Here is a 21,404-nt window from a genome sequence, read left to right as displayed (position 1 = left end):
GTGGGTGCGGCCCGTACCACCATTGTAGTGGTGATGTAGGGTTACGCGTGGTACGGGCCGTACCCACGCTCTGAGGGCGTGGGTACGGCGCGTTCCCCTACATCACTACTACAATGGTGGTACGGGCCGTACCCACGCCCTCAGAGTGTGGGTATGGCCCGTACCACGCGTACTCCTACATCACCACTACAATGGTGGTACGGGCCATACCCACGCCCTCAGAGCGTGGGTACGGCCCATACCACGCGTACCCCTACATCACCAGTACAATAGTGGTACGGGCCGTACCCATGCTCTGAGGGCGTGAGTACGGCCTGTCCCACCATTGTAGTGGTGATGTAGGGGTACGCGCCATACCCACGCCCTCAGAGCGTGGGTACGGCCCGTACCACGCATACCCCTACATCACCACTACAATGGTAGTACGGGCCATACCCACGCTCTCAGAGCGTGGGTACGGCCTGTAACACGCGTACCCCTACATCACCACTACAATGGTAGTACGGGCCGTACCCACGCTCTCAGAGCGTGGGTACGGCCTGTAACACGCGTACCCCTACATCACCACTGCAATGGTGGCACGGACCGTACCCACGCTCTGAGGGCGTGGGTACGGCCCGTACCACCATTGTAGTGGTGATGTAGGGGTACGCGCCGTACCCACGCCCTCAGAGCGTGGGTACAGCCCGTACCACGCGTACCCCTACATCACCACTACAATGGTGGTACGGGCGGTACCCACGCCCTCAGAGCGTGGGTACGGCCCGTACCACGCGTACCCCTACATCACCACTACAATGGTGGTACGGGCCGTACCCACACTCTGAGGGCGTGGGTATGGCCCGTACCACCATTGTAGTGGTGATGGAGGGGTACACGTGGTAGAGGCCGTACCCACGCTCTGAGGGCGTGGGTACGGCGCGTACCCCTACATCACCACTACAATGGTGGTATGGGCCGTACCCACGCTCTGAGGGACAGCCATGGACCCCATCCTACGTGTCATCCCGGCCCTCCTAGCCTACGACCTGGTGCACCGAAACCGCCGCGCACGCCGCATAAGGTCAGAACAACACCCAGGGGCAAAGGAGGGGTGAGGGGCAGAAAACATAACCTCTACCTAATTTAAAAAATACCATATTCTGTACATACATTACCTCCAGGGTCTGGTCACTTCGGGGGGCGTGTCCACCAATCCCTGCGCCCCGCTATAACGGCAGTGGGCGTGTACGCGTACCCGTCACCACTACAATGGTGGTACGGGCCGTACCCACGCCCTCAGAGCATGGGTACGGCCCGTACCACCATTGTAGTGGTGATGTAGGATTACGCGTGGTACGGGCCGTACCCACGCTCTGAGGGCGTGGGTACGGCACGTACCCCTACATCACTACTACAATGGTGGTACGGGCCGTACCCACGCCCTCAGAGCGTGGGTACGGCCCGTACCACGCGTACCCCTACATCACCACTACAATGGTGGTACGGGCCGTACCCACGCCCTCAGAGCGTGGGTGCGGCCCGTACCACGCCTACCCCTACATCACCAGTACAATGGTGGTGCGGGCCGTACCCATGCTCTGAGGGCGTGGGTACGGCCTGTACCACCATTGTAGTGGTGATGTAGGGGTACGCGCCGTACCCACGCCCTCAGAGCGTGGGTACGGCCTGTACCACGCGTACCCCTACATCACCACTACAATGGTGGTACGAGCCGTACCCACGCCCTCAGAGCGTGGGTACGGCCTGTACCACGCGTACCCCTACATCACCACTGCAATGGTGGTATGGGCCGTACCCACACTCTGAGGGCGTGGGTATGGCCCTACCACCATTGTAGTAGTGATGTAGGGGTACATGCTGTACCCACGCCCTCAGAGCGTGGGTACGGCCCGTACCACGCGTACCCCTACATCACCACTACAATGGTGGTACGGACCGTACCCACACCCTCAGAGCGTGGGTACGGCCCGTAACACGCGTACCCCTATATCACCACTACAATGGTGGTACGGGCCGTACCCACGCTCTGAGGGCGTGGGTACGGCCCGTACCACCATTGTAGTGGTGATGTAGGGGTACGCGCCGTACCCACACCCTCAGAGTGTGGGTACGGCCCGTACCACGCGTACCCCTACATCACCACTACAATGGTGGTACGGGCCGTACCCACGCCCTCAGAGCGTGGGTACGGCCCGTACCACACATACCCCTACATCACCACTACAATGGTGGTATGGGCCGTACCCACGCTCTGAGGGCGTGGGTATGGCCCTTACCACCATTGTAGTGGTGATGTAGGGGTACGCGTGGTACGGGCCATACCCACGGTCTGAGGGCGTGGGTACGGGGCGTACCCCTACATCACCACTACAATGGTGGTACGAGCCGTACCCACGCTCTGAGGGCGTGGGTACGGCCCGTACCACCATTGTAGTGGTGATGTAGGGGTACACGTGGTACGGGCCGTACCCACGCTCTGAGGGCGTGGGTACGGCACGTACCCCTACATCACCACTACAATGGTGGTACAGGCCGTACCCACGCTCTGAGGGAGTGGGTACGGTCCGTACCACCATTGCAGTGGTGATGTAGGGATACGCGTGGTACGGGCCGTACCCACGCTCTGAGGGCGTGGATACGGTCCGTACCACCATTGTAGTGGTGATGTAGGGGTACGTGTGGTACGGGCCGTACCCACGCTCTGAGGGCGTGGGTACGGCACGTACCCGTACATCGCCACTACAATGGTGGTACGGGCCGTACCCACGCTATTAGGACGTGGGTACGGTCCGTACCACCATTGTAGTGGTGATGTAGGGGTACGCGTGGTACGGGCCGTACCCAACCTAAGAATGCAGGGGAACGGACCGCATCACCGTACCCCTAGGGCACCAGTACATTTGTGATACAAGGCGTACACACGCCACAAATGTTAGCTTAGGGCCTGGTGCAGCATATAACCAGTATATTGGGGTGTGTTCATGGCCAGGACAGCAGTGTACTGCACCAAGGGTGCAGGTGGGTGGGTGGGTGTCTGCCTAGGATTCCCAGCAGTGAACAGAGACATGTGAGGGGTGGGTGCCTATCACTCCCAGCAGTGGACAGAGACATGGGGGTGGGTGTCTATCACTCCCAGCAGTGGACAGAGAGATGGGGGTGGGTGCCTATCACTCCCAGCAGTGGACAGAGACATGTGAGGGGTGGGTGCCTATCACTACCAGCAGTGGACAGAGAGATGGGGGTGGGTGCCTATCACTCCCAGCAGTGAACAGAGATATGTGAGGGGTGGGTGCAGAGGAATACCAGCAGAGGACACAGACATGTGAGGGGTGGGTGCCTATCAGTCCCAGCAGTGGACAGAGACATGGGGGTGGGTGTGTACATCATCATCAGATGACCACAACTTCATGGGTGCATGTACGCATCCCTAATTTTCGTCTATGTTGATAGTGCCATAACAACACATCACTGACAGCAGTGTCCCACACCCATGAGGATGGATGTCCTTCCCCCACTGCATGACACACCACATGTGGGTGTGAGGACTAATGACACATGCATACCCACCCCTGGTGGACGCAGCACAATACACACACTGAGATCATGCCACAAGACTGTATAGTCATTTCAATGCCTACTAAACTAAGAGAGCCAAAGGGAACACACACTGTCATGCACATCGTAGGACTGATAGGAATATACAGGTGCTGGGACAGCCACCAAGAAATTGTCTCTCATGGAAGGAATAGGGTGGAGTTCCCACAGATACAATGCCCACAATTGTGAGTCAGGTGCCCAAATACCCTGCAGAACAAGTACCATATGTGTGCTATGCTGGGATTACACACATGCATAGAGCGGAAAAGGGAGATTTTCGCCATTAAGACATTACAATATACTCAATACACAAGTACAGTGACTAGCAAGGATGGCACAGACGATGCAGCCGGAGACATTGCTGAGCAGGCATGGCCATAGTTGAAGGGATCCTTCACCAACAAAGGAAATGTAGACACAGGTCAGCACAACAATTGGGCAACTCCCTGCAGGGAAGATGTCAGGTGCCTCAGAGGAAGGAAAACTCCTTGGAACAATGTCTCCAAACACAAATAGCACACACGACCAAAGATTCTTTGCAGAGACCTTGTGATGGCACGCAGATACCATGGTCCACCCCATGAGCATCAGACTACAACATTTCCCTGAAACCTAACACATTACCATAACCCCAACTCCTGGTGCATCAGCACCAACATCAATACCTGAAATGCAATAGTGTTCAAAGTAAAAAGAAAATGCTTTATTCAGCATTAAATCAAAAATTATTGAAGGACACTATTTACAAAGGCCAATGGCCAGTCCAGATCACAAGTCTTTGGGGGGGACACATGGCCACGCGTCTCCCCTAGCTTGCCTGCACACTTGAACCCTCAGGTACGTCGACCGGGGAGGGGGCATCAGGTGGGGAAGGACCAGGCACCGCAGGGACAGGAGGTGTAAGGGTAGGTGTGGTGGGTGCAGGGCTGGGCGTCTCCACCACAGGGGGTGGTGCAGCGCTAAAGGTGGATGTTAGCACGGCGCTGCACACTTCAGCCAGGTCTTCCAGAGTGTCCCCTGCACCCGAAGAAGCCACAGGCACAAAGTAGGGGGGGTCCGAGGGATGGGGTGCAGCGCTTATGGGGGAGGGGGTGGACATGGGGGGGACTCAACTCCCCTGCCCGTGGAGTCCCTCGCCCCCTTGTGGGGTGGTGAGTCAGTGGGGCTGAGGGCCAGCACCGACATGGAGCCCTCCTTGTCTGACTGTGTGGCAGGGGACCCAAGGTGAGTGGTTTTGGAGGTCCTGGGTTGTGAGGCATGCGGACTCAGACTGTGGCTGCGTGTCTGTCTGTGTGCCCCAGACCTAGTGGGTGTGCCTTTCTCCCCCTGAGTGTGCGTGCGAGGAGGTGTGTGCTTGCCCTTAGGTGGTGGTGTGCTGCCTGTGTCTGGTGGGGGGCGTGCTTGGGAATGTCTGGGTGTGCATGGGACAGGTATGGGATTGGGAATTGTGGATGGTGCTGGGGTAGGGGGGGACGAAGCGCTGCAGGAGACCCACTGATGCCGTCAGTGAAGAGTCCATGGACCACAGCAACATCCGCTGGGCAGACATCGTTGCTGACATGCCCTCCATGAACGACACCATCTGTGTCAGCAGTCTGGTGTGGCCATGGTGGACATTCAGCATTGATGTCTGCCCAACCTGCAACTGCCGCTGAATGTCCACAGACTCTGCAGTGAGGGCAGCAGGGGCGACAGGGGCAGGGGGTGCGGTGCCTGGCATGAAGGAGACATGGTGGTGCACTGCACGGACAGAAGGGACCGGAGCAACTGGGAGGGTGGTGGTGGGAATGGAGGAGTCGGGGACAGATGTTGTGCTGCTGCCAGGTGTAGTAGCAGCCTCCGCCTCCTCGATGGGGTCAGCCTCGGACCCATCTGCGTCGTAGTTGGTGTCGCCACCAGACAGGTCCTCTGACTGACTCCCCTCACCCTCGGTGCCACTTGCTCCCGCAGACTCGCCAGCAGTGGTGGCACCGGTGCTGGATCCCTCCTCCAGGTCCGTGCAGGTGTCTCCCTCGGTTTCCTCCTAAGATGCTGTGGGCAAGGAGAAGATACAGAAAACAGTCACCTGCATACATCTGACACAAGAGTCGAAACAAAATAGGTCACAGTGCATATCAGGCAATGCATCAGGACTATCATCTAGATTACTCCGCAGATATGTAAGCCCTGTACTCCCCAGTTGGTTGACCCACCATGCCACTTGGAAACAAGGAAAAATAGGACACACCAGCAAAAAAGATTAATGAAAAATATACTGAGAAGCTAGTGTCTGGGACCAGGTGAGCACAGCAATACTATGAAGTCATGCCACCTCTTGTTTACTGGGAAAGAAACAGTATTGGTGCAGCCAAGGCTAAATAACAGACCTCAATGCTAAAGGTGTCCCCACACTCAGAGACCTGTAAGTACTTTTGAAACCCAAACGACATACATGTCGATCCCTTGGGAATCACACCACTTTACACAATCGACATGTTCAGAATGTGTGAATGTGCCACTTGGCGAACATAAAACACATGTGCCTGTATGAAAGAAGTCTCACAAGGAGGTGCACACACAACTACATTTACACAGTCATTGTATGAGCTGCCAGCCTAATTTAAAGAAGCCACTGTCAGTAAGAAATGGTGTTCCAGAAAGTACATATACATGGGACCACGGCGGCATGGATGACTTGACACTCGTAAGTTGGTATCACCAACAACCCAGGACTTACCCAAATTCCTACACACTGTGGGAACATGGATATGTATAATATGAAAAACAGTCTTATTCCAACTGTGCCTTTCTTTCAAATGTGCCAGCGTGTTCCCTGAAAGTGTAAAGGTGGTTTCTTGTGCACTTCCTTGGGAGACATCTGTCATGCAGGCACATTATTGTCCTGCACAACAAAACATCAAAATCCTGCATTTAAAACATGAAGACATGTTGACAAGTGTCGTGAGTGCCAAGGTACAAGACTTTTTGAGTAACAACTTGAATTATGCGACTTGTCACATGGCCATCCGTACCACGATGACACAGTTGCCAACACATCTGACCCACTGCCTGTCATGTGGAGTGGCACACATGTCCAAACACAGGACAATGCATAAGCTAATGTGCCTGCAAATGTATAGGAAAAAGGCATACCTGCACTGAGGAGACACCCTCATGGCAAGCCTGAATGTCCACACAGATGTCAGCCCAAAAGACAAAACTACGTAGCATCTTGACCACACACTGGGCCCAAAAATGTATGAGCATGAATCGTGTATTTAAACTATTGACACATGCTGCAAAGCACAAACATTAAAACCTGCACAACATGACTGGGTCACTGCATGTTGAGTCTCTGTCCAGCCAGTTATCACACACAGGTCAGACATGGCAAGGAGAAATAAGGTTTGGCCATGTAGGCCACGCCTGCACAAACCCCACATACATGAGACAATGTGATTGAGACAGATCAAGAAGTGACACCTCTTAATCAGGGTTTACCAAAATGTGCAGCAAGATTTCCAAAATGTACTCCACATCACCTCGTGAGGCTGCCAACACTTATTTTTGAAAAACAACCATCAACAGATAGTTGTGAATAGACACACAGGCACTGCCCAGTGTGAGTATGCACAAGCCAAACGGGGTCCCCCTGTCCAGTGGACTCATGTAGCACACTTTAGATAAATACAAAAGAGGCCAGGGAACAATGCCACAGAGGCCAACCTATGATGAACACACAGTGAATGGGCACAGTGTTGGATGACACACATGATTATGAGGCAAGGGTGTCTCAGGGGACTGTAGTGGGCACACTGCTCCATGGTCCTGGAATTCTCTGACTGTAACATGAGCAACCGCCCTGGCACTATGCATATTTCCCACTCATGCACATCATGTCTGAGGCCACAACATCTGTCATGCATGCTGCAAGTGTGTTCATTTGAAAACTCACACTCCTATTTTGAGAATCAGCATCAGTGCCAACAAATATGGACCCCCAAATGACTGAACAGGACAGGGCACAGGCAAGGTAACAACAAATGTCACAGCCGCACCCCCCCCCCATGACGCAGAAAGCAATGTGCACTTGGATAAACTGGCAGCCTAGATGACCATGTGCAATAGTGATTACACACAGACCAGGGAACACATGTCAAGCAGGGGAAGGGAGGAAGTACAGCACCGGTTGACTTGGGGGAACAGGATATGCACTGCACATATAAACCCTGGCAGTGTATCCAGGCGACTGAGCACTTCCAAAAGCTGGTGACACACAACAAACACACATGTACCTACCCCCTCCTTGCGTCTGTCCCTCCTGTAACCGCCTATCCATGTTAGGGAAGACCACCGCCAGGACACGCCTCATCTGGTGGGTCAGGCGGCGGCGCCCGCCGTGGGGACGTGGAGGTGAGTCCTCCAGCTGGAACCGGGCGATCCTCCGGGTCCAGTACCGGATGTCCTGCCACCGTTTCCTGACTTTTCCCAGGCGCCGACTGCGACCCTCCACCGATCTCACGGCCCTGACGGCCCGCTTCCAGATCTCCCCCTTCTCGTAGGCAGTTACCTGTGAGGATGACAAAGGGAGACAACATCACTACACCTGCTCCATGTCACAGAGACACACATTTGAACAACTTTGATATGTTGAACAGGGCATAGGATGCAGCCAAGTAATAGCATCTTTGTCATATGGACATTGGCCTCTGTGGAAGCCCCAATGCACTAAATGGCATTGAAAGTACACAGGTGGCATGAGGGGTGCGACACACTCGCTGATCATGACATACACTGTGCATCACAAGCGACACCAGGCTGATGGACAGCACCTCAAAGCAGTCACATGCCCCAGCCCACTGACGCAACCTCAGCAGAGTACACAGACACACACAGATCAATCACCTGCCATTGGCAACAGCGGATACAAACCTCACTCTGCACATGTGCCACTTGCCTGTGGGGTGTCACAGGTGTGGGGCCAGCTCAGCAAGTCAGACACACAGCACAGCTTACTTCTCATATCAGATGGGTATAGCTGTTGCCTCCTCCATGCAGCTGTGGTGCAACACTTCACATAGACACTCACCCACATGACAAGGTACATTCACACACATCAATGTCCAGGGGGCGTACACATCACTTGGACACTCTCACCACAGCTCCACTCAACTCACACACATCTGTGGGTACAGTCACCTGTCACACCGGGGGGACCACTGAATCACCTCAGGACTATAGAACAAAAATGGCACAAAGGATTAGCCAGGCTGAATGTGTCATGTCATGCACTATGCAGTGAATGTCACAGTAAGCACAATGCAAGTGAGGAGTGCACACATGAACTACATCCTGCTCTGCATGAGAGGCATAAGCCATTCCCCCCCTGGGAGCCACTCTAAACAACATTGCATGTCTGTCACACCTGGACACAATGCCCGAAGTGACAGTCACAAAAAAGGTGCACAGTCAAAGGTAGTGGAGTCAGCACTCACCTGCTCCCCTGGTCTCCCATACAGGCTGGGGTACTGTGGGAGAATGACATCCAGCAATGCCTCATTCTCCTCATGGGTGAATGGCTGGGCCCTCTCCACAGACCTTGACATGGTGCCAGAGGAAGCACAGACAGCAGCAGTGGTGTCGACAGGAAGGTTGTGCAGGCAAGTGCCCTCTCATGGGTTCTGCCTAACTTATATCTGCCTTGCTGGGGTCTTTCTTTTACAGGAGTACAGAGTGATTGGTCAGACTCATTTGCATCCTACGTTTCCTCTAATCCCTTTAAACATACCCCAGTGACAGCATCTGCATCGTTCAAATTAGGAGCATCATGTCAAGTCAGCAACCACTTTGCAACATTGTATCTTGTGGCCAACTGACTTTGCTAGGCCACCTGATGGAAGAATTTGAACAGAAAACTCGGTATCCATGACAACCTGCATGCATTTAGGGCCTAATATTTGTCCCCTATGTGTCCCCTATGTAATTTTCTAATCTCCACACAGCTACGGTGCGTTTCACACGTACCCCTACGGCACCAGTTGCACAGCGTGTTTCACACGTACGTGTACACCCTAGTTGTACACGTACGTGTACCAGTACGCTTACGCACTAGTTGTACATGTACGTGTACCAGTACGTGTACGTACTAGTTGTACACGTACGTGTACAAGTACGTGTAGGCAGTACACGTACGTGTACGCCCTAGTTGTACACGTACGTGTACCAGTACGTGTAGGCACTAGTTGTACACGTACGTGTACAAGTACGTGTAGGCACTGGTAGTACACGTACGTGTACCAGTATGTGTACGCCCTATTTGTACACGTACGTGTACCAGTACGCGTATGCACTAGTTGTACACGTACGCGACTACCCCAGTACACGTACGTGTAGGCACTAGTTGTACACATACGTGTACCAGTACGTGTATGCAGTATGCACTAGTTGTACACGTACGTGTACTATCCCAGTACACGTACGTGTAGGCACTAGTTGTACACGTACATGTACCAGTACGTGTACGCACTAGTTGTACACGTACGTGTACTACCCCAGTAGACGTACATGTACGCCCCAGTTGTACACGTACTAAGGCAGTACACGTATGTGTGTACGGCCCGTAACACGCGTGCTCCTACAGCACCACTACTATAGTGATACGGACCGTACACACTCCCTCAGAGCGTGTGTACGGTGCGTTTCACACGCTTACACTGGTGATAGGGGGCGCACACGAAATCCATGGATGTCTCAGACTCGCACAAGGCTGTACATCAAGTCATTGTCATTTATGTCCTTCATGTGCAGGGCCTAGGTGTGTCGGGCAGTGATATTGCACATGTATCCTCATGTTTGAGCACAATAGATGTGTGATGACCTGTGTACACATGTCATGTGTGATGTGGCACTATGTGGCACACTTCCCCTTCGCACTTTGCACATGTGTGCATGTAGTCCAAACGTGTCAAGCACAGCATCATTGGTATGGCACAGTCACCAACACCCGCAACTGTTGCCTGATGCCAGGGACAGGGACACTAATAACTGACATAGAACAACCAGCGTGCCACGATGTGACTATGTCATGTGTGTGTCATGTGTTCCCATAAGCTGGCAGTTGGTGTCCCGTCAACTGCATCTGCTGTTGCTGCATCCAACATGTGACGGTGTGTAGATGGGCATGGCACACATCTACACACACCATGCCACATGTGGAATCCCACGTAACGTGTGTCTGTATGCATTGAACATGGGATTTTGACATGAGGACATATCTGCGTTGTCTCAATGTCTGTGTTTTCAGTTTTCCCATGTACCCCTTCATCACAATGTGTGTGATCTGTACATTTGACCTTCCATGTGACCTGTGCGTCTAGCTTGCCGTCAGCTGTCTGTATGAGATGACATCCTTCAAATGCAGATATGTGGATGTATGTCACTCCTGTGATGTCTATGGCTGTTCACTTACATTGGCCCACAGCTCGTTTCAGGGAATGTCATGTAGACTTGCCAATCAACGGTTGTATCTGGCTTTTCGTAGGAGTATCACCTGGCTGGCATATGTGTCCTGGATGTATTGCACAGACCAGACTCTGTATTAAGCAGATGTGTATTAGCAATTGAGCATGTGCTCACTTCATTGACATTGATGTTGTTATGTTCTCACTCTTCGTTATTCATTCCAATTTTCTGCAGGGCACCGCCTCTCCCCCGACCAATGCCAGACTTGGGTGCCATGAGGGAACGTGACTGCATAAGACGTTACCGATTCACTCAACAGTTGATTGAGGACTTGACCGCCAAGCTGGCACCACACCTCCAACCGCGACACAGGTATCCTACAGCGCTGACCCCAAGATGAAGGTGATGGCAGCCCTAAATTTTTTTGCCACCGGTACGTTTCAATTCACCATAGCTGATGTCGGTGGCATGTCTCAGACGATGTTCAGCCGTGTCCTGCATGATGTTTTAGAAGCCATGTTGGAGCACCTGGATGAATTCATCCATTTTCCGACTCCTGAGCAGTTGACAGGTGTCAAGTGTGATTTCTATGCCCTGGGAGCGATGCCCCATGTAATTGGGTCCATTGATGGGACACATGTGGCTTAGGTACCACCACAGGCACAGGAGGTAGCCTATCGCAACCGTAAACATTACCACTCTATTAATGCCCTTGTGGTGTGTCTTGCTAACATGCTAATTTCCCATGTCTGTGCACGTTTTCCAGGGTCAGCACACGATGCCTACATCATGAGGCGTAGCAGGGTGCCACAAATGATGCTGCGGCTGCACAACGAACGAGCATGTCTTGTTGGTGGGTATACTCTGTTTGTCCTGTGTGTTGTGGTCTCTTTGTATCTTACGGCATCTCCTGACCCACTTCTTTACATGATGTTTCCATGTAGGGACTCTGGCTATCCCAACATGCCATGGCTGACGACGCCTCTCCGCAACCCAAGATCAGCTGCAGATCACCGTTATAATAATGCACACGGGCAGACCAGGCGAGTGATTGAGAGGACGTTTGGCCTCCTGAAGAGCCGATTCCAGTGCCTTCACAAGACAGGCGGGTCCCTCCCATATGCAACGGCAAAGGTCTGCAACATCTTCCTCGTGTGCTGCATGCTGCACAACATGGCAGTGGAGAAGGCAGTGCCACTCATCCTGGATCCGGATGAACTGGAACATCCACCCATGGAGGATGAAGGGCTTGGTCACGAGGCAAGTGAGGAGGAGGAGGAGGAGGACATCCGGAGTCAGCTCATACGCAACTTCTTCTCATGATGGTGAGTCACTGGGTCTGAGTGTGCACGCTTGGAGCCTTGTGTGGCAGGTGTTGCAATGTGTGTGTCCAGCTGACTGTATGCTAAGTGACTTAGAGGTGTGTTCGGATGTGTCACTCGAGTGATGATGTAATTCCACACATTTTAGCTGAGACACTAAATTTTGAATTAGCATGGTGACAACATTATTCATGTAGAGTAAATGACCATGCATGCGGATAATAATATTTTCGCTGTCTCCTTGTGTGTCTGTCATCCCTAGAGTCTTGTGCATGTTGTCTGCTCGTGTCATCGTTGGCCTCCTGATATTCCTCATGAGTATTGCAACGTGTGCTGAATCAGCGTTCCATGCACGGACATGTTGAAAAGACATTTTGGGTAAGGATTGCAGCAAGGCATTTTGGGGGTGTTACGTGTTTGGAATGTGTGGGGACTGCTCCTGTGCATGTTGTGTTACCATTAAGGGTGGGCGTAGTGGGCGTAGTGGGCGTAGTGGGCGTAGTGGGGCTACGTGAAGCAGCGCGTAGTATGCCCAAATCTACGCACACTCGTGCGCTCCGCGTAGACCCACTACGCGCCGCCCGCCTCCCGCCCACCCTCCTTTTAAATTAATACCCTGCATGTTAAATAATTAAAAGTAAAGAGACTTACCTGAAGCGCGGCGTCTCCGGGGCTCCCTCTTCCTTGTTTCAACTTCTTGTGACAAATGCGCATGCGCGGACGCGGGAGGCGGGCGGCGGGCGGCTACACTTCGCCCTGGTGTGTGCGTAGCGCTGCCTGCTTCGCCTACTTCGAAAACTGCGAAGAAGGCAGCACTACGTACACTACGTGGGCGAAGCGTAGTGTAACGCCCAGGGTTAGTTACCATGCATACATGTCGACTCACCATGGGGCACATGACATGTAGCATGACTCCCATGAATTGATAGTCACCCTTTGTGACAGTCATCTGTAATGGTTTGTGGATTCTGAGGAAGGCATCAATGTGTGTAAAACTTCACTCAGACACACACGGGTGGACATAGTGTGCGACATCCCCATAGGAGGCTCACTGGGGAATTGCAGCCTCTCCATGTGCAGCAGGGGGTGTTTGGCCCAGCTCCTTCACTTGTGTGCCAGTTCATTTGGATTTACAACATCTGTGTTGTGAAGGGGGTGTCCAGTGTAGGTCCCACATGTTCAGCCAAATGACCTGTGAGTCTGTTCATATTGATGCATTTCCCTTAGTGTGAGCCTGAGTAATAAAGGTGTTCCTCACACTCCAAGGTGCCTCATCTCTGTCAATGCAGGTCTCTTGCCACTTTGCATGCGGCATCTCTGGCATAGTTGTCAAAGATAGTGCATATGAGTCTATGTGTAGTTTAGCAACATGCATGCAGTTCTTCATGGATTCGAATCTGTATTCTGCATGAAGTCCATGGTTGTGTATGTATTTGGGCATGTTGGTCCACACAACGGGCCGTCAACACCTGCTGAGGGTGTGTCTCCTGTGCGCAGCTCGGCCTTCTGTTTCCTGATCCTGTGTCAGTCATCTTTGGTGATTGTGCATCCATTTTCTCGGGGTGTGCCATGGGTGACTGGACACTCCTTCCTTTACATACGCCTGTTGCAGTTGTCCTTTCTGACATCCTTGTCTTTGTATGCAACTCTTGGCATACTTTCCAGGGCATGGTGCCTGCTGCTGCAGCCCCTGCAGCAAGGGCACACAAAGTAGCGGGATTCGGCAACACACACGCCTCAAAGATGCTCCTCCCTCCACCCATTCATTTGGCTGTCATCATCTTGTCTGTGCCACTGTTGCGGCCACGCGATGCCAAAGGCAAGACCGTCAGCACATGCAACGTGCACATTGCACGACCCTCATGTCCTTGCATGACCCACATCACACTACAGTCTGATGTTGTAGCCACCCTCCAAGCAATGTCTATCCGAAACTCAACCGCCTGCTCTCAGGCATACCCTAACCGCACACACAACACCTTTGCATGCTGAGTGTGCAACTCCAACTGCCTACACAGCGCTGCCCCGCCTTCCAGGCCCTGTCACACCAACCAGATCATGTCCCTCCTGCTCCACACAGGCTCCCTCCACCAGCAAGTCCATGGGAGTGGGACTCAAGCCTTCAGCATGTGGTATAGTGGTGTCATCTGGCACATGGCCCAGGGATCATCTCTCAGCGTTTCAATCTTCAATGTGTCCAGGACCCCCCTCTCCACCGTCACATGCGCACACAACCTCCACATCATGTCGTATGCCATTGACACCCAGGTGCTCCTCAGCCTCACCAAAGACGCAGCCATTGCCAGTTCCAACATTCAAGAAGGCATGAGGTCCGTGGATGAATGGCTGAACATCAGCCACCTGAGGCTGTACTTGTATGGGACTGAGGTAATCATCTGAGGATTGTCCCCTTACAGCTGGCTCAACTCCTTATTTCCCACCCGCAGGGGCCCTACACAAGCACCCAGTGGCCACGCACACAAGATGGTGTGCATCATGGATTTGTCACTCACATTTGCCATGCAAATCACCAGCATCTGTACCTCATGCTGCAACACCCTCTGCATGATGCACATGATCCTCAGATAGATCCACTCCAAGGAAAGACAGACCATCCCCCAGGTCCACGACACCAGCCGTGTCAACTACTGCCCCGCCCTCTACGGAGCAAGTACATCCAAACTCACGGGAAACTTGTCCACATCCAGGGTGCATCTGCACAACTCAGCTTCAACATCCCGCACACCATCAACATCACTGTCCACCTGAGATAGCTGCAAGGGATCACTGTGTGCTGCAGGATGACCTTCACACTCCTCACACACACTCAGGAGGCAGACAACAACCCCATACCCCAAAATCAACCTTGTACGTCTGTCATCCAAGACCCCGTTGGCCCAACTCTATGCATCCGAACTTGGCCTGGACAACATTCTTCACATCCACAACACTCCAGCATGAAGGAGATGGTTCTCACGCCTGGCAAACATACCTGGGACTCCCTCCCCGGGAACCTCCACATGAGCCATGACCTCTAGGCCTTCATCATCCTCTTCCTGATTGGTGTGTCCGCACAGTATTTCAAGCTCCACTCAGCATCTTGAGGCCATCACTGGTGAGTATTGGGATCCCAGGCTGTATCGGATGATACATTGTGACCCATGTGTGTCCTGTACCGGACTCAGATCCCAGGGTATGGATGGCTGGAGTTAGTTCAACACTCAGGCATAGTTTGACATTTACCCACACGTATGTTGTGGACTAATGCAGAATGACAGCAACATCTCATGACAAATAAATAGTTTTATTGTCGGTGGGGTGCGTGTTTTGGTAAAAAAAATAAGGTGCTCTACCGGGTGCATAGAATCCAAAGTTCACAGGGGGAGATGGGATCCTTGGCATTTGAAGTCATCAGAGTCCAGACCACAGTGTCGGTCATCATTGGTCAGACTGTGACCAGCAAGTCCATGTGGCAGAGAATGTCAGTCAATGATGTGCTGCTGTTGCACATGAAGGCCAGGTGACCTGGGAGATGTGGATGGTCCGCTGCCTCTCACGGTCTTTTCCGTGGACGACCCACCTTCCTCCGGGGACCCTCAGATGCAGGCCTTGATGATGTTTGGGAGGCTCCGTCGGACGAATCCTCCTCCTCCTCCTCCCTCCCTGTGGCTGGTGCTGGTCTGCGCCTGGTGTCCTGGTCTGCGCCTGGTGTCACAGGGAGGGTTGCCCATGTTGTCGGCGATCCGACGGAGTGAATGGCTCATGTCCCTTTGCACCGCCAGGAGCTCAGCCAGTCTTGCCTCCATCCATCCTTGGTGTTGTTGTTGACTGGCGTGTTGCTCGGCCTGCTGATTCTTAATGCTTGTGAGGGTCGCCACTACCTGACTGATGGGCCTGGTGTCACGCCTGTATGCCTCCATGATGTTGCGTACGTGTGACATACCGGTCCCTTCAGCTGTCTGGTCAGGTTCTCGCCTCTGCCTGCCTCCACTACCACTACCCCTGCCCACACGAGCCTGGCCTGCCGTTGTGGGCACATCGGGTCTACGGGACCCCTGAGGGATGGCAGTGTCGGTGTTGGCTGCCTCCTCCTGGGTGCCCGGCGAACCTTGTCCCTACAGGTCAGACTGGCTCAGTTGTTCAGTGTGGGCAGGGCTCCTGGGTGTCTCCTGGTATGTGGCAGTAATGGGGGGGGTGGTTGGCACAGATGTACCTGAAGTAGGTGCTGCAGGGGCTTGGACACCAGAGGGGCCAGGTGGGTTGGGGTCATCCGCGGAGTGTTGTGAGGTGTCGCTGCCGGTGGGATCATGTTCCTCCCGAGCCTGGGACTGTGGTACTTCCCCCCCATTGTTGGGGGGCGATCCATGATGTTGCCCAGTGTGTGAGAGAGAGACAATGTTAATGCTGTTTCATGCGACATCCATGTTTCATGCATATTCTAGTTGCCACAGTTTCTCCAGGTAGTTGTATGTGCCTAGCATTCACATCACTTGTTCACTTGTGGATGGGTATGTTGCAGGGGACTGATTGAAATGTTCTCCAGGGTGTTTGACATGTTGAATTAGGGCTTGGATGGTTTTTTGGCTGTGGCTTGATCTTGTTGTGTCACATGTCCATTGTGAGAGTGGGTGGCTCCATTGGCTGCCCCGGGGGTGTGTGCTTGTGTAAGGGGTGAGTGATCATCCCTCAGCCCGACGCTGTTCAACATCCACATGGCCCCCCTCACACAAGAGGCCCGCCACCACAACCTCAAACACATCTCCTACGCCAACGACACCCAGCTCATCCTCTCCCTCACCAAGGACCCTCACACCGCCAAAACCAACATCCACGAGGGTCTGAGGGCCATCGCCGACTGGATGCGGAGCGGCCATCTGAAACAGAACTCGGACAAGACAGAGTTCCTCATCCTTGGACCCACACCCTCAGCCTGGGACGACTCCTGGTGGCCGATCGCTCTGGGGACATCACCGACACCCACCAAACACGCACGCAAGCTAGGATTGATCCTTGCATCCTCCCTATCCATGTCCAAGCAGGTCAACGCGGTCTCCTCCTCCTGCTACGACACCCTACGCACGCTCCGCCGGATCTACTGGTGGATCCCGACCTAAACAAGTAGAACAGTGGCACAGACCCTCGTCAGCAGCTGACTGGACTACGCCAATGCACTCTACGCAGGACTCCCATCCAAACACCCACGGCGGCTACAACGCTTCCGAAACGCCTCCGCTCAACTGATCGTCAACGCCTCCCGCCACAGCCACATCACCCCCCTCCTGAGTGACCTGCACTGGCTCCACATCGACAACAGGATCACCTTTAAGCTCCTCACCCACGCACACAAGGCACTCCACACCACCGGACAAGCCTACCTGCACATCAGACTCAGCTTCTACACCCCCACCCGCCAGCTCCGCTCCAGCAGCCTCGCCCTTGCAGCTGTCCCCCGCATGCAACGTACGCCCGCCTGCAGCAGATCCTTCTCCTACCTCGCCGCCAAGACCTGGAACACCCTCCCAACCCACCTACGACTGACCCAAGACCTACTTGCCTTCAGTGGTGGAACCCCCCCTCAGCGCCTTGAGACCCTCACAGGTAAGTAGCGCGCCTTACAAGTACCCTGATCGATTGTTGATTGATTGACGGTGCCTGCTGGTGGGTGTGGTGTGATTTGGCAGTGGGTCTCCCAGGTGATGTATCTGTCCCCCCAAGGCGCATGCTGACATGTCAGTGAGTGTGAGTTCCTGTCCTAGATATCTGAGCTTGTTGTGTTTGTTTTAGAGTTTGCAGTTGTCACAGGAGGGCCTTGTGCTGCCTACAGCAGGGCCAAGTGTCAGCTACCTTGTCAGTACTTTGCCAGGCCCTGTGCATTGCGCATGGTGCATGGGTATGTACCTGGGCCATATGGGCTGAGGGCAATGGTGTCTGTTTCTGAGTTGTACAATATGTTTAGTGATCCCCACCCTCCCAGCATCCCGGACATCCTGTCTTGGGTTTGTGGTTTGTGTAGGCTGGGACATGGCACGGCCTTGCTTTGTGAATGGGGCATACACATGTTAGTGGCATGAGCGTTGTTTTTGAGTGTGGTTGTGTCCGGTGAAGGCTTGGGTGTAGGTGAGTGCATTTGTTGTAGTTGGGGTGTGGATGCCATTCCCCCCATGTTACGTAAGTTGTTTGTGTACTCACCAGGCTCTCGAACTCCTTCGGCTCCGTGTACTCCCACCGGCGGAAGCAGGGCCATCACCTTCTCCTCCCAGGGATGGTAATGTACCGGTCTGCGGGGCAGCCCACCTCCTGTGATGTTACTCTGGGCGTAGTTCTCATTCATTTTGCGCTTGACTGCCCTCCGCAGATCGTACCACCTGGCTTGGCATTCATTCCTGGTCCTTCTGATGGGCGCAACAGCATTCTCCCGATCGACGATCCTCTGCCACAGGTGTGCTTTTTCGGCTATGCTGGTCTGTCTGACCAATGTTCCAAAGAGCTGTGGCTCGACTCTGATGACTTCGTTGACAAGGATGTCCAGCTCCTCCCTTGTGAACTTTGGATTCTTGTCTGTGGGCATGGTGTGGGGTGTGGGGTGTGGGTGTGGATGGTTGTGGGTGTGTGGGTGTGAATGTGTAGGTGTGTGTGTATGTGTAGAGGGGGTATGTGTGAAGGAGGTTGTGTGAAGGTGTGTAAGTTAAGGTGTATGGGTGCAGTTGTTTGTGTGTGATGTCTGTCAGCAGTGGGTCTGTTGCAAAGGCTCATGGTACCCGGGGTAGGGGTCGTACAAAGTTCGCTCCGTACGGGACGTTTTCCATACGCTTGTGTATTTGGGACGCCGGTACGGATCAGACTTGTGCGCTCGGACTTCAGTTTTACGACTCGTAGGTAAAACTGTCCGGGGACGTCTCGTAGACTTTTCCCGATATGATTCGTATGTATTTTTACCGTACGAATCGTACTTCGCTGTTTGTACGGGACTTGTACGACTCGTACGTAAAGAAATACGGATACGAGTCGTACGGTATTTTTTTTTACCGGATCGGAATCGGCACCCAAATCTATTTATTTCTTTAAAAATTTATGGTATTATTTAATATATTGAATATTTATTATTTTATATATATATATATATATATTCACCATAGGTTTCACAAAGGTTATAGTTAGGAATTAGCATTTAAAAAACCTTGTAATATCTGACGTCATCAGCAGTGGATTGCGGTCGCATGAGTTATAGTTGCCTGAACTAACTATAACGGGGGAATTTCATTGTTTTTTTTCGAGTGAAATGTCCAGCTAACTATAACATTTGTGAAACCTATGGTTTTTTAAGTGAATTTCAAAGGTTTTTTAAATGCTAATTTATTTATCTTTTTTTTTTAATGGCATTTTCAGCTTGCGCGCACCATGCGCGCACTGTGCGCGCACTGTGCGCGCACTGTGCGCGCACCTTTGCGATTTTTTCTCACCCTTCGGGGTCCTTCAGGGAACCCCTGACAAAGGCTAGGGGGTCAGAAACTCTCTACCCTGCCCCCTTTTCACGTTCTTATATGTTTGTTTTTTTTAAAAGATTTTTTACCGCACCCCGCGATTTTTTGAAAAAAAATAAAATGTTTTTTTCATCCCCGGGGGTCCTTCTGTGACCCCCTGACAGAGGGTAGGGGGTCAGGAACTGTCCCCCTGCCCCCTTTTCACGTTCTCCACCTTTGTTTTTCACTGCCTCAGACGACGCCCACATGGGTTAGACATTTTGCACTACCAGTCCCAGAATACATTGGGGGATGATTAACATGCTGATTGTAGAAATAAAAGAGGGATTTGTACTGACAGTGCTCTTTTGTCGTCATCTTCAGCTATGGCCCAAGAAGAAGGGCGTCTCTGCCCGAAACGCGTTGGCCAAAATAACGAGGATGTGGCTGCTACACCTACCTGTAATGAGGAGCGATCCCGAGTGCGCCCTCCACCTGAAGGGGTAACTTTGAAAACAAATTAGTGACCAGCCCTTGGTCACGGAGGTCCACCACCGCCTGTGCTTCGTGGGTCCGTGTGCTGTTTGAATTGGTCAGCTACACGGAAGAGGCATTTCCTGTGTGGCTGCTGCTACATTGGAGTTCCACCCCCGGAGCCACGCGGGTCTGCTTGCTGTTTGGATTGTACAGTTTGAGTGGAGCGGGAGATGCCAAATATATTGTACAGTGAGGTGGACAGCACCTTTTATCCCATTTTGATTGTTTAAGAAGTGACTTTGACGACGCCCACATGGGTTAGACATTTTGCACTACCAGTCCCAGAATACATTGGGGGATGATTAACATGCTGATTGTAGAAATAAAAGAGGGATTTGTACTGACAGTGCTCTTTTGTCGTCATCTTCAGCTATGGCCCAAGAAGAAGGGCGTCTCTGCCCGAAACGCGTTGGCCAAAATAACGAGGGTGTGGCTGCTACACCTACCTGTAATGAGGAGCGATCCCGAGTGCGCCCTCCACCTGAAGGGGTAACTTTGAAAACAAATTAGTGACCAGCCCTTGGTCACGGAGGTGCACCACCGCCTGTGCTTCGTGGGTCCGTGTGCTGTTTGAATTGGTCAGCTACACGGAAGAGGCATTTCCTGTGTGGCTGCTGCTACATTGGAGTTCCACCCCCGGAGCCACGCGGGTCTGCTTGCTGTTTGGATTGTACAGTTTGAGTGGAGCGGGAGATGCCAAATATATTGTACAGTGAGGTGGACAGCACCTTTTATCCCATTTTGATTGTTTAAGAAGTGACTTTGACGACGCCCACATGGGTTAGACATTTTGCACTACCAGTCCCAGAATACATTGGGGATGATTAACATGCTGATTGTAGAAATAAAAGAGGGATTTGTACTGACAGTGCTCTTTTGTCGTCATCTTCAGCTATGGCCCAAGAAGAAGGGCGTCTCTGCCCGAAACGCGTTGGCCAAAATAACGAGGATGTGGCTGCTACACCTACCTGTAATGAGGAGCGATCCCGAGTGCGCCCTCCACCTGAAGGGGTAACTTTGAAAACAAATTAGTGACCAGCCCTTG

Source organism: Triturus cristatus, chromosome 11, assembly GCF_964204655.1.
Source record: "Triturus cristatus chromosome 11, aTriCri1.1, whole genome shotgun sequence".
Taxonomy (NCBI): Eukaryota; Metazoa; Chordata; class Amphibia; order Caudata; family Salamandridae; genus Triturus; species Triturus cristatus.
This window is presented reverse-complemented; position numbering follows the sequence as displayed.